The sequence below is a fragment of the Habropoda laboriosa genome, unplaced genomic scaffold, assembly GCF_001263275.1.
Source record: "Habropoda laboriosa isolate 0110345459 unplaced genomic scaffold, ASM126327v1 scaffold45, whole genome shotgun sequence".
NCBI lineage: Eukaryota > Metazoa > Arthropoda > Insecta > Hymenoptera > Apidae > Habropoda > Habropoda laboriosa.
Window position 1 is genome coordinate 427800 of NW_017100168.1, and position 13511 is coordinate 441310.

The window sequence follows — 13511 nt, forward strand, 5'->3', positions numbered from 1 at the left end:
TACAATAAAATTGTTGCTTTAAATTTTGTTTGTTATTTTTGATTTCGATATTCTGCATTCAGCTCACGCCTTTCTTAACATTTTGCTGCTCCAGAGATCCGTTTTAAAAGTGTTATGTTGTAATTTGATGAAATAACGAAACCGTAGAAACGGCGATTAAGGTTTCGCTGACGATTCCAACAGAGCAATAATAGTATATCACTACACTATTCACTTGAGGAGAAATAGATACCAGATAGAGTGTATTAATTTATCGCATACGATCTTGATCGATATCAATTGTGGTCGATGATTGTACAGCATTGTAAAACTGTTACCGTACGAAACTGTCAGAGAGAATAGCGAAATATACGAAGGTAATTTAAGTGGAAAAATGCATACACAACATTTACGTAAATTACATTCAAATGGTTATAAAAAAACCAATAATCAATAGCTAAAAATAAAGGAGAAAAAAGGAGAAGTTGACCGTAAGGGAGACAGAATGATATAATTAAACAGAATGATAAATGTTTCATTAAAAAACTGTCCTCTGGAATATTGGAAATTGTCAATTAATTTATTGCGCAGATATTTCAGTCACGTAAACCGAGGAGAGAATACAATGAAAAATAAATTCGAGAGAATCTTCGTTGAAATAACTTCTCAACGATATGAAACTTTTCACAGTTTCAAATATGTTTTTATTTTTATACACATATGTGTAAAATGTTTTCATTTGAAAAATGCAAACTTGATGGAAAACTTTTCCTGTGCACATTTGGCTCGTTCTTTCCTTCACAAAGGAAGAAATTCCAATGTGGTGAAATGAAATAACCAACTTAAAAGCAACCTACTTTTTATCGTTTACTTCTTATTAAAAAGCGAAAATTCACATAAATTCGTTCACTTTTCAATTCTTTTTCGTATACTTTTCATTAAAAAGCAAAAATTGGCAAAACTTCGTTTACTTTTCAATTCTTTACCAATTACTTTTTATTGAAAGGAAGAAATTCACAAAAATTTCATTTTCTTTTAAATTTTGTGTCATTTCCTTTTTATTAAAACGAAGAAATTCACAAAAATTTCGTATTCTTTTAAATTTTGTGTCATTCACTTTATGTTAACGTGAAAAAATTCACAAAAATTTCATTTTCATTCCAATTCTTTGCCATTTACTTTTTACTAAAATGAAAAAATTCACAGAAATTTCATTTTCATTCCAATTCTTCGCCATTTACCTCCCATTAAAAAGGAAAAAATTCTCAAAAATTTGGCAAAAGAAGAAATTTTCATCGTTTACTTCTCATTACCTACAATTTCCATTCTATACACCAAAAAAGAAAAGAAGAAAAACCATCGTTGCTTACAGCCAGCATATATAACCAACGCGAAACACGCCTTCATAAAATACTTCCAACCCACTGTACCATCAAGCAAATCAGCCGGTTCGACAACAAACCAGACGAACGACACTGTCGACAAACGCATCAGGAATAGCCCGTGTCAGACCCGAGCGCGGCCATCAACGGGTTAATAATATCCACGCCATGCACAATAAATACCAAACATCATCCGGTCCCTTTAAGCAGGTCATCGAGAGCCACGATCACGCTTCTCTCAATAAGAACGAGCAACGACGTCGGACTTCTCTTAAACGGGCATAAATTATTATATTCGACCGGTCCAGCCAGATCCTTAATCGACGGGTTACTCGTTAGACGGCCATTTTTTTCACGATAACGCGAAACATCGTCGGCCAACTCTGTTCTCTAGCTATCCTAGATGAGAGATAGCACTTGGCTAGTGTCACTTCGCGCCGTTGCATGCAAATGAGAATCGACGGTGTTCAATTATGCGGCTGCACTCGACTGATGAAGAATTTTAGACCATCAGCTTTAAACAGAAATTTTTCATTCGCAGAACTTGGACCGTGGTTTATGGGATGAGATTATTGTTGTTCTTTGGGAAGAGGGTGTGAAAGTATTTTCAAATTTCTTCTTTATTTACGCGTTAATTTTTCTTTTTAGTCGGGAATGATGTTGGCATGAGCTAACAGGTTTTTAACGATAAGTTAATTATGGGATGGAATGTTAAGTTTAATTGAAATTTATAGTATAGAAATAGAAATATTAAGTTTAGTGTGAAATATTTTTTCTTTAATTTGAAACTGTAAGGAAGAATGTAAATTTATTACTTACGGTGATATGGCGTTCTTCGTAAAAGAATCTGAAGTTACATTTCATACTTTAAACTTAGAAATAGAGATTACGCTCATTTGTCGAAATTAGGGGGTCATGTATCGATCATTTCAGTAATTCTTATTTCTTTTTTTATTTTTCTTATAGTGAGCGGACAGGAAGTTAGGTCGAGAAGTAAATTTTCTTAAATCGTATGAAAATCATTGCCTTTTTCCGTACATTCTATTTGCAGCAAATCCACGAACAATAATTTTCCACCATTTCTTACAGTTTGAAATATCAAAGAAAAGCTGACTTCACATTCTATTAAAATTTCATATTCCGCCCTGTCGTTAACTAGCTGACGCTGACATCGTCCTGAAACCTCGCAAGCCGTGTATACACGCGCATTAAACCAGACATTAGCAACTCCGCTAAAAAATAAACGCCTATTTGCGCCCGTGGAACGCGAAAACCCCGGGAATTCGTCGTTTTCTGCCTCTCTGGTCCCCAAAACGGCCGACAACATCATGGTGAACGCGGGCGCGGCGTTAGACGAGCACGTTGCGTTCCTCTGTTTCTTTTTAAGCGGGGAGCGTTCACGAAAATTCGTCTCGTGCGATGACACCGCGGAACACCAATTATAACTTGGCGCCGATTTAACGAAGACACCGTGTCGCGTAAACAACGTTCCGCTCCGGTTCAAACGAACTTCCCAATTAACCGCTGGTGAAATTACGTTTTCACGAATCTATCGTCCCATGAAACACCGTTGATCAAACCTCTACTTCATAGCATACACGCCTCCGCGAGAGTGAAACGGGACGATTCCTTGTACGAAAATAAGGTGAAAATGTGGGATGAAATTTTTCGATGCGTACATTCGTTTTTGAAGGAATCGCGTTCGATTCGCAAAAGAATAACGAGCTGTTTGTATATCCCTTTTTGTGTTCTGTAAAAATATGGCTGGTATTATAATAACTGATTCACTCTGGAAACAGAATTTCTTATTTCCTGTCTTCAGAGTTGTTTATTTTCTTTCACTTTCCATAGGGCTTTGTCCACTCTGTTGTGGCAAAAGTGTAAGTTACAGCATTGTAGGTAATGGGAAACTTATTTCTACACGCCCAAAGTAATTAGATAATCGGATAAAATTAGGCAATTATTGAGAAAAGTGTGTGTTAAGGGGTTAAATGGCAGTCACTGTACCTCGTCTTTCGTGAAATAATTCCTAATAGAATTACTCGTACATTTAAGAAAGGCGATTAATAACTATTGAGAATAGATTATATTTTGAATTTTTCTACTGCGAGTTTCTTCTTCTTAAATTAGGCCCAGGCCGGGCCATAAAAGCCATGGGTCCGCTGACCGTGGTTCCGATCCAAGTATATAACAAATGCTTCTCCGCATTTTAAGCAGTCGTGCGACAACCCCGAACTGAGTACCTGTTTTTCACTCGGGTTTTCGCCTCCGTTGTTTTCTATTACATTTATATCAATAAACGTTTTTTTTTTCTCTGCAGTCGATTGAGTCAATCTTTATTCGCTAATTAAAGATCCTCAATAATAGCAATGAGAAGTAGCAAAGAAGCTGTACACGAAGTGACAGCGTCTTAAGAATCTTCTATAAACTCGACAGAACTTAAGCGAAATAGAATAGAACAAGTCATCCCCCACGTAGTCCTAACCTTCCACTGTCTGACTCCTATTACTACTACTCATTCAGCTCCTCGACGATTGTCGAATTGAACGTCCTCGAAAACATCATTTCCATTGTCACCCTTATCTCAGTAACTTCAATTGTCGTCTACTTTCTCGTCCAATTTTAGTAATTCTCCGATAAGAGAATTCTACACTTGAAGCAACCACGGATGGAACGCGTTATTTTGACGCATTTCGAATTTCACAAGGAAAATTACATTCCTCTCCTACCACTTATGCTTGTTATAAACTTTACATAAATATATAATATCACGTAGTTTCGTTTGCAAGTTAATTTTGAAGAAAATGTGCTGTTTCGTTCACGCGTCAATTTCTATAAGACGTATAAGAAATGTCCGTAAACCTAGCGTGAAATTTTATTAAATTCTATTAAATTTCACCGGGAAGATAAGCTATTCCAAATGAAAAAAATGTGCAGAAGGTTCTTATCGACACAAGGGTTAAACAAACCCGCGTATCCCGCAAAAATCTCCATTGAGACACCAACGGCAACACTTACGTAGCTCCTGTAGGACGCCATGGTACGAGCAGCCTCCCCTCCGCAACTCTGCGAAAGCGAGAGGATCCCAAGGGCGAGGGTCGCTGCGTGCTCGATTCACCAATCACCACCAACCACCGACACCATCGACAACACCGAACAACCAGCACCACCACCAGCATCAGCACCGAGACACCATGCACCAGCACCACCACCCGGACTGCACCACGTTCGTTTCACCGCGACACCGTTTAAACCGAATATACAAGACGAAGGAAGAGATAAGAAGAAGAAGAAGATGAACCAAGTGAAAATGGAAGGGAAAACCAGGGAAGCTATAGAAAGTAAGACAGATAGAGACAGAGGGAGTTAAATAGAGAAAGAAAGAGATGGTGAAGAAGAGTCGAAGCTAGGTGAAACGTGGAGAACCGATCGAACGAGGAAACGGTTCGACGAAGCGTCGTCCCCGACGGCACGGTCTCATAAGAGAAGAAAGAGGAGAGCGCTACGGAGGCGCTTCGTTTCGGACGAAGCTCGGACCCTGAAGAAGAGCCGGCGACCCGCGAGGCACGCCGCCTCGTTCCCTCTCTTTCTCCGTTTCTTCTCGGCTCTTCCCGTGATTCCACACAGTGTATAACGCTCCTCTTTCGACCATGCTTTTCTCTCTTACTCTGGTCCACACGTTACGGGGGCCTCTCGTCGTCGTCGTCGTCGTCGTCGCCCGCCACCAACTCCTCGCCCTTCCCTTCCACGCGTATCGGCTTCTCTCGTTCATTCGCTTCTCGTTCACTCGAGCCCTATTTTAAGAATAGCTTCACGTCCTCTCCGCCGTTCGGCCGCACCGCGACCGCCCAAAGCCTCCACGCTTCCGTGCCCGCCCAGAGACCCGATCGGAACAGCACACGGCCTTCGAAGGGAGGCGAACAGTTCAGCTGAGATGCTAAGGTGTTCTTCGATCATTTTCATCGGAAGCTGGAGGATAGGTGGATTTCGAGTATTTGGGTTGGGTTGGTTTGAATTTGTGTCGAGATAGTTTGAGGATGTCCCGTTTCTTCGGTGGAATTAGGGTGTTACTATTGTGGTATCCTGAAAATGGGCAACTATTGTGCGATTCTAGCGTTGGCTCAAGATTTCAGATACGTGATATCTTTAATTTGAATTTTGGGGAACTGTGGGTGTGTGTATGCGAGGGAAAATGCATAGTGTTTCCTTGGGATAGTTAGTATCGGAGAAACTGTTGTGTATTAGGTCACCCCATAAGTTCGTGCTGAAAGCGTCAAATGCAAAGAAATTCTATAGCGACGACATAATAATCTTACCAAAGAAAATAGGAAAAAATTGTGAAATTAGAAGGCGTTTTCGTTTTTGTTGCCAAATTTAAAGGTTCGTTGGAAATATTGATCTAAATTACAAAATTCGACACGAATTTATGTCACGTATAAATTTATGAAAATAATAATTCGGTCGCGAAAGGGTTGAACCTCTGCAAATATGAAATTTCAGAATTTTCTGAATGATTCAATTTCCGTTGCAATTCACTGATCGCGGTGAAAGAAACACGAATCTTATATGATATAATTTCCGTATGTAATTCATACTTCAATTCAATCTTATGGAAATACCTATATCTATACGTACACCTACTCTACTTATTATAGCTTTTCCCTGGAACTGTAGAATTGCTCAACAACCTTAATCTCCTTAAAACATGATCAAAACTGCACAGTGAAGTGTAGTGAATCAATGCAGTACACCGTATATACCGCATTCATCAAGCTTATAAACATAATTCGACTAAGCGGTGATCAAATAAATTGCCATTACGAACGTCAAGTGCGTACAATTGAACAAGAAATTAACCAAAAGCATCAATCACTAAGAAATTAACCAACGAATTGATTTAAAACACAGAATACCATGTGAAAAGCGGTTTCACGGCGACTGTACAACACTATACCGCGGCAAACCAGTAGTTCGCGAACGATCTTCGTCGATGATATCCTATCCAACGTGGAATCAGACGAGGAGGCTGTTATCGAGTTAGCTCGAGCGAAGGGCTGACTACCAAGTCGAGTATAGAAGTTTACCTTGTTGTAGTTTTCAATACGATCCTCTCTTTTCGCTGGACTTGGATCTCTTCGTAGCTTTGTTTGAAAGTATCGACGAAATCATGCTTTGAGAGTGCGTTCCTAGAGAGAGAGAGAAAGAGAGAGGGAGGAAAAGGCAGGCAAGGGACTTATTCCTCGAGAGAATATCTCGCGACGGAGGAAGGACGAGGAGCATTCTTTGAGAGAGAAAAAGGAGAATTATTCTGTGAAAGAATATTTTGAAGGGAATCGTTCCTCGTAAGCACTTTGAACGGTACGAGTTGTTCCTTGAGAGGATTTTGAACAGAGAGGAGAATTATTCTTTGAAAGTATTGAGAGAAGCTCGATAGCGATTACGCTTTTAATAGGTTTGCCGAGGAGGGGTGGAACGTTTGAAGCACTTACAGGAAACGCATTTGTCGTGGGATGAATGTTACTAAATTAATTGTCGTTTGAGTATTAAGGAACGACAGTCAGCTAGTTTTTAGTATTTCTTCCGTTGAGAAGAATTATTCAAACGTCGAACATCAAAATTTCAGAAAAATATTTTCTTAGGTATATCGATAAGTGTATTCTAAAAAACGAGAAAGTTATGTTACTTTCTTCTATTGAAATACATCTTAAAATCTGCGCAGTATTCACGAATACGTACCCCCTTAGAAAATTATTTACCTTAACAATGTTACACCTAGTATGTAACTTATCAATTTCCAGCAATAATCATGTTTAATTGGATTTTCAATTAATATTATAGGCTTCGATTTGGTAGCTTTGAATAATAAAAAGTTTCTCATGTTTCGAACTTTTGTAAGGGCTTTTGGTCTAAATAATATTTGTCAGGATTATTTAAACTGATTTTGAAAACTCTATTTATTCATCCTGTCGTTGACGTCTCGTTCTTTCTGGTCCGTCCTTATCAACTACTCGCTTCCTAATCCGTTCTAATGCAATCTTTTTTATTCTCTCTTACCTCCGAGAAACCCTGGCACAAGTTGGGGGTTTCTACGGAGCAAGGTCCTTACCTGACCCAGCCCTTAGCGCGTGGAGATGTCAAGGCGTTGGGACCTCTCGGTCTGCGGGTCATGAACCAGCGCGAGTCCCGACATTCGCTCGACCATACTCTTACACTTATTTCTTAAAAACTGTTACGCACAGTGGTCTTGAATTTTCGGCACAATTAAGCGTTAACAAGCGAGTATTACGTACCATTTAACAAAGTCGAATTATCTTCACGTGGAGCGCTAACGACATTTCCCCAAACGCATACACGCAACCGCAGCGATCAAAGGGTTAATTTGCTCAACTTCCTCTTCTTCCACCGTACAGACCGCCGTTCCTCCATCGTCTTTATTTCGTCTTTTCCCGTCGTTCACTTTATATCCAACTAACCCTTTGGCCCCCCAAGTCTCGAGGATCCTTCAGTCGATTCCTTCGAAACTCCCCTGGCTGGAGTTTCCGTTTTCGTGCAAGCAAGGCCGTGGAATCGCACAAAGAGACACAGAGTCCGGGAGAATCCAGTCGCCAGAGAAACGCTAACCGTGCCGGCGCTGCCCTCGTTTCCTGGACAAAGACGCCAGTTTTGCCAGCAGTTTGTCTCCGACGTCCGCCGGATTCCTTCTCCGCAGAGTCCTCCGGAGAATTCCGGACCACCGTATCCAACCACCCTCGCTCCTCTCTTCTCTTCCCATTTTCGAATATTACACGCTTCCATAGGCACACCACTGTCACCACGCGCTCATACATGGTTAACACGATTTTCGCTATCGTGGACGACAGGGAAACTTCGCGGTTCACGCTTCGGCGAATAATGATGTCCAGCGGAGATCTTCATGCGGGCGGTCCATTCACATCGGTTTTCAAGAGACGATCGGGGTTTTGGTGAATGAGCGCGGTTAGCCTGTGTGGCTTTGCTAGTAATGAATTTGGTTTTGTCTCAGCAATTAACAATTGTTTCAGAATGTGTGGCAGATTATTTAGAAAATTATTTAAAAAGTTAGTTTAACGTTTCAGAAATTATTTCAAAAATTAGTTTATTATTTCAGAAATGTTAAGATTTAAAGAATTGTTTAGAAAGTAAAATTTTCAGAATTTGGTTTTTTCTTAGCAATCGCTTCAAATATGTCGGAGATTATTTCAAAAATTAGTTTATTAGTTCAGAGATTTTAAGATTTAGAAAATTATACAGGAAGTCAAATTTTTAGGATTTGGTTTTGTCTTAGCAATTGTCTCACCTCTGTCGGAGATTATTTCAAAATTTAGTTTATTATTTCGAAGGTTTTAAGATTTAAAAAATTATTTAAAAAGTACAATTTTCAGGATTTAATTTTGTCTGAACAATTGTTTCAAATATGTCGGAGATTATTTCAAAAATTAGTTCATTAATTCAGAAATTTTAAGATTTAAGAAATTATTTAAAAACTAAAATTTTCCAGAGAAGCGAGAAATAAAGAGGCTTGTTATACCGACTATGCAATTTTGTTTAGAAAGTCGCAGACGTCGATGTGCATTTATTCCCTTTAACCCTTTAACCCCATTTTTCTCAACTTGATCCGCTGAAATCGATCAGTTTCATTTTTTTTAATTATTTCCTAGACGTGTAGAAATAAGTTTCCCATTTATAATTATGCATTTATAACGTTGTAACTTACATTTTTGCCATGGAACAAAAAGGACAGCGCAATATCGAAAGTGAAAGAAAATTGCACTTTTTGAATCAAATATAAAATTTCCTTCCATTTTTTTTTTGCCATCTCTTCCATCGAAAAAATTTGTCTTCCATCTTATTCACCCTTTGAAACAATTGAAAATTAACCATAAAAATTTTCTCGTACCACCATAACTAAAGAAAATAATCAGGTGATCTGTTTCACACGGCACACCCGGTACATACAACGTCTCCCGCGTTCGAAGCTTGTGATTCGACAAGGAAGTCCAGGACGGGATGCCTCTTTCTTTCCCGTTCCATTTCTGCCTATTTATTTCTTCGTTCCATAACCAACCGCCTCACGGAACAGCCTCAGATTTGTTTGAACTTCGAAAGCTAATTATCGTTCAAGTTCGAGGGTTACACTTGGCGAGAGTGAACCGACGACGGATTCACGGAAAGACGCTGCGAAGCTTGAAGGAAAGGGAAGACTTGGCCATCGAGATCATTATTAGCCGGTGCATAATGCAAGTTGATTAAAGTCTGGAGGAGCAACGATTATTAAAGTGGCGGTAGTAACGAAGGACGTCCCCGTGTCTTGAGGAAACCTCGTTCGAGGTTGTTGAATTATTCTCGAGGATTTTAATCGCGTCGCTACGCGAGCTAGTAGCAGGGCAGGCGAGTTTTTGCTTAATTGATGCCGTCGTCGTTGTATAACCAAGTAATCTCGTGTATTATTATTGTTGTTATTATCGGTATTACGTCATTTCGAGGATCGTAGCCGAAGTGAGGATTCGAGAGAGAGAAAGTAATTAAATGCATAATTAATTGAACCTACTTGAGATTCTCCATCGTGAAAAAACATGTGGAAAAATATCGATGAAAGAAAGAAAATAAGCTAGCTTCTAAAAAAATTTTAGATAAATAAAAAATAATATTAGAGACGCGGAGACATTGAAGTGTCACGTGACAAAATCTCGATAAATTCGAAAGCTCTCGATGCTCATCGAGAATTCGATTTCGTGCTGCCAACTTTCGAGAAACGGTGGAACAAGTCAGGAGCATCAAACTCATCTCTTACAAACAGTACGTAACGCATCTCGTCTGTGCCAGTAGCTGCAAAGCGAACACCGACTGTACAGTTACTGACAGATGCTCCACTCCAACTTTGAATAGCTTAGATTCGTATTCTGCTACACAGATGGCACCACCAGAAAACCATCGAAGGTTTTTAAAACCGTCTAACCATTCTAGAGTATAAAGAATAACCAATAACTATCTAACGTTCCATTTTTCACGTTCGATTTATGTGTCTTTATATAACAAGCAACGATACGTGAATCAAAAGAATAATCCATAATAAAATTTCTTTGTGGTGTATTTTCATGACGGTTCTAAAATTTTCTCATCTACGACGTTTCTCGCGAGTCTGCTCTAATCTAAGCCGATAGGTCAAATCTAAACTGATCCATGCTGGAGTCATAGTAACGACTGTGACAAATCGTGTCGAATCTTCCGGTGGCAGTGAAAATGAACCGTGGCCGTCTGGCCGGTGTCGTCGATTAATCTCAATCAGGCCGCGTAAATCGCGGAAGGCAGTGCGGTTGCCTGCATCGGTCCACTCTTCACGGATCCACCTAGAAATATTTTCGTTCCCGATATAGAAACACCGACTTATAAATACACGGCGAACGGGCAATAAAAATATCGGCTAGCAGCTACTTGAGAAGCGACAAGCGAAGACTCGACCGTGCCGCACGCACTTTCAGTTTTCATGCCGGATACACTTGGAACGATGGCCCTTTGTCATCGTGACACTTTTCGTGTTCTAGTTGGATCGATTGAAAGGATCTGGTTGAATTGTAGGAAAAAGAAAATCGTTTAACGAGAACGTTTATGCCTGTGGAATGTTGAGAATGTTGTGCTGAATTGTTATCGAAAGAATGAAAAGAGGAACAAGTGGACGTGGTAGTGGAGGTTAGGTTAGATTGGAAATTATTATTTGTTAGACGTATATTGTATGCAAGAATTACTTTTGAGATTAGTTTAATGCTTTTTTAATTCTGTTTTAATGCTTTTAAGAAGCATCGATGAAGATTTTTAGTTAAATGTTGTTCGTATGAAATATTCGACAGATGGAAATCAACGTGCTTCAAGTGGAACAGAATCTTTCAATTCCACGTTTCTTTGTTCAGTGACACGTTTCGATATATTGGAATACGATTGAAAATTGTTACGCAATATAACCAAGTAAGTCAAACAATATGTAAAAACTACTGAATCGATACAATTGCGAAAACAGTAGAAATAATTAGAATAACGAAGTAAAGTCTAATTTAACCGTCAGAAAGTAAAAAAAGACGGAAACGAAGGAAACATCGTGGAGAGTTTAACGCGTGACCGAGGATTGATATTTCATACGTTCTAGCCCAGTTTCCCATTGGATACAAGTGTATAACGTTCGGACAGGAATAGAGCGGGTTAGTCATCTTGAGTTTCTCTCAGTAATGCCGAAAACCATCGGCCAAAGTTTTTCCTGGCGATTTCGAAGGATGAGTCAACGTTTCTTGCCTTGTCAGTGCGGACGGAAATCACGTCACGTGTTTATCGGTTACCTATTAAGTGTTTCATATTTTCAGATACACTAATTATTCCTTTGTTCACGTATTCGAGGAATAATCGTTGCCAAACTACGAATTCCTTCTGTTCTCCGTCACTTTCGACAAACGTTTCCAATAAAACGTTTACAGCTGAGCAGGCAGTATTGTCTAGGCTATTTCAGCGTTCAAAAAATTGTAGGTTAGGTTAGGTTACGAATACCAGAGCATACTGAAAAAATTAGAATTATTACGTTCGGATATTATGAAATTCAGGAAGTGTCAAATAGAACACAAATATATGAACTTTTAGTGCAGATATAATTACCGTTTTTGGCAGCATATTACTTTCAGAAATATAATACTTCGAGTGATTCACTGGAAAGTTCCTACGAAATTTTCCATTCATCTTGTGAAATGACTTGTAGCTATATATACCTGAGCTTTTTAATAACAAATCCTACCAAACTCTTTAACGATACGATTGTTTCAAATTTCATGAAAAAATACTCAAATCAGTTCTGCATGAATTGACGGTGTTCCAAAAACAATTAATAAAATCCTGTATCTTCTCGAAATTCTTTCACCCCTCGTTTATAACCTTTCAAACAAACAAACCACTTTTCTCAAACGCCAAAAACGAATCGTTATTTGCTGTACCTCAGAACCGTAGCTTCCGTTCCGAACAGAATTCGGATCGTTTAAAATAACCAATCAGAAAGTAGCACGGCAGTAAATTCGAGCAGACGATACCAACTGGTGTGTATCACCTTTCATATTTCCACTTTGTGGCGAGTTTACAATATTTTCCGTTTTAGCAGCCGATGTTGAAGCGAACAGTGCCGTACTATATAGTTTACGTGCAACGTGGATTTACAGATAGCTTCTGCATTGAAAACGCGATTCCTATTTACATCATCCGAATCAGGCCAGATCCCATTGTTTATGGTTCGTAAGGTATTCTCGGAGATGGTATTGTGCTCGAAACGGAGCGAGTTAATGATCGTCGCCGACCTGAATTCCGCGCGTCGATAGCCTGTAATCTACGGTAACGCGCGTTCGAAACAGCGGCAACAAACGATCTAACAGTTCTTGAAATAAATCGACCGAGCAGGTAATTCAAAACTGCGCGCAACTAATTCAGCCACCGGGATCGTTAGTAAGGGATCTCTAGCCGAGCGTTCTAGAGTCCACCTGTTGCTTGTTTCCTGACTCGATCAACGCCTGTAATTATAGAATAGCAATGGGTATAACCGGAGGTTCGTTTGACAGGATTGTGTAATGACTGTGGATGTGTGAACGATATGCAACTTAATTAGAAAATGTTCTTTAGTCGGTACATTTTGGTGTAATAGAGTGGAGCGGTGTAAGTTGAGAAACAAATTGGAATTCAAGAGTTTACAAATTTCAGGCATTCGAAACTTACGAAATTAAAAAATTCGAAAGCTTAGAAATTTAAAAGTTCAGAAGTTCATAAACTTAAAAAGGTTAGAAATCTAAAAATTGGAAAGTTGCAAAGTTGAGAAATCTGAAAATTGGAAAATTGAGGAATCTAAAAATTCGAAAGCTGAAAAATTGAGAAATCTAAAAATTCCAAAGTTGCAAAGTTGAGAAATCTAAAAATTGGAAAGTTGAGGAATCTAAAAATTCGAAAGCTGAAAAATTGAGAAATCTAAAAATTGGAAAGTTGAGAAATCTAGAAATTCGAAAGCTGAAAAATTGAGAAATCTAAAAATTCCAAAGTTGCAAAGTTGAGAAATCTAAAAATTGGAAAGTTGAGAAATCTAGAAATTCGAAAGCTGAAAAATTGAGAAATCTAAAAATT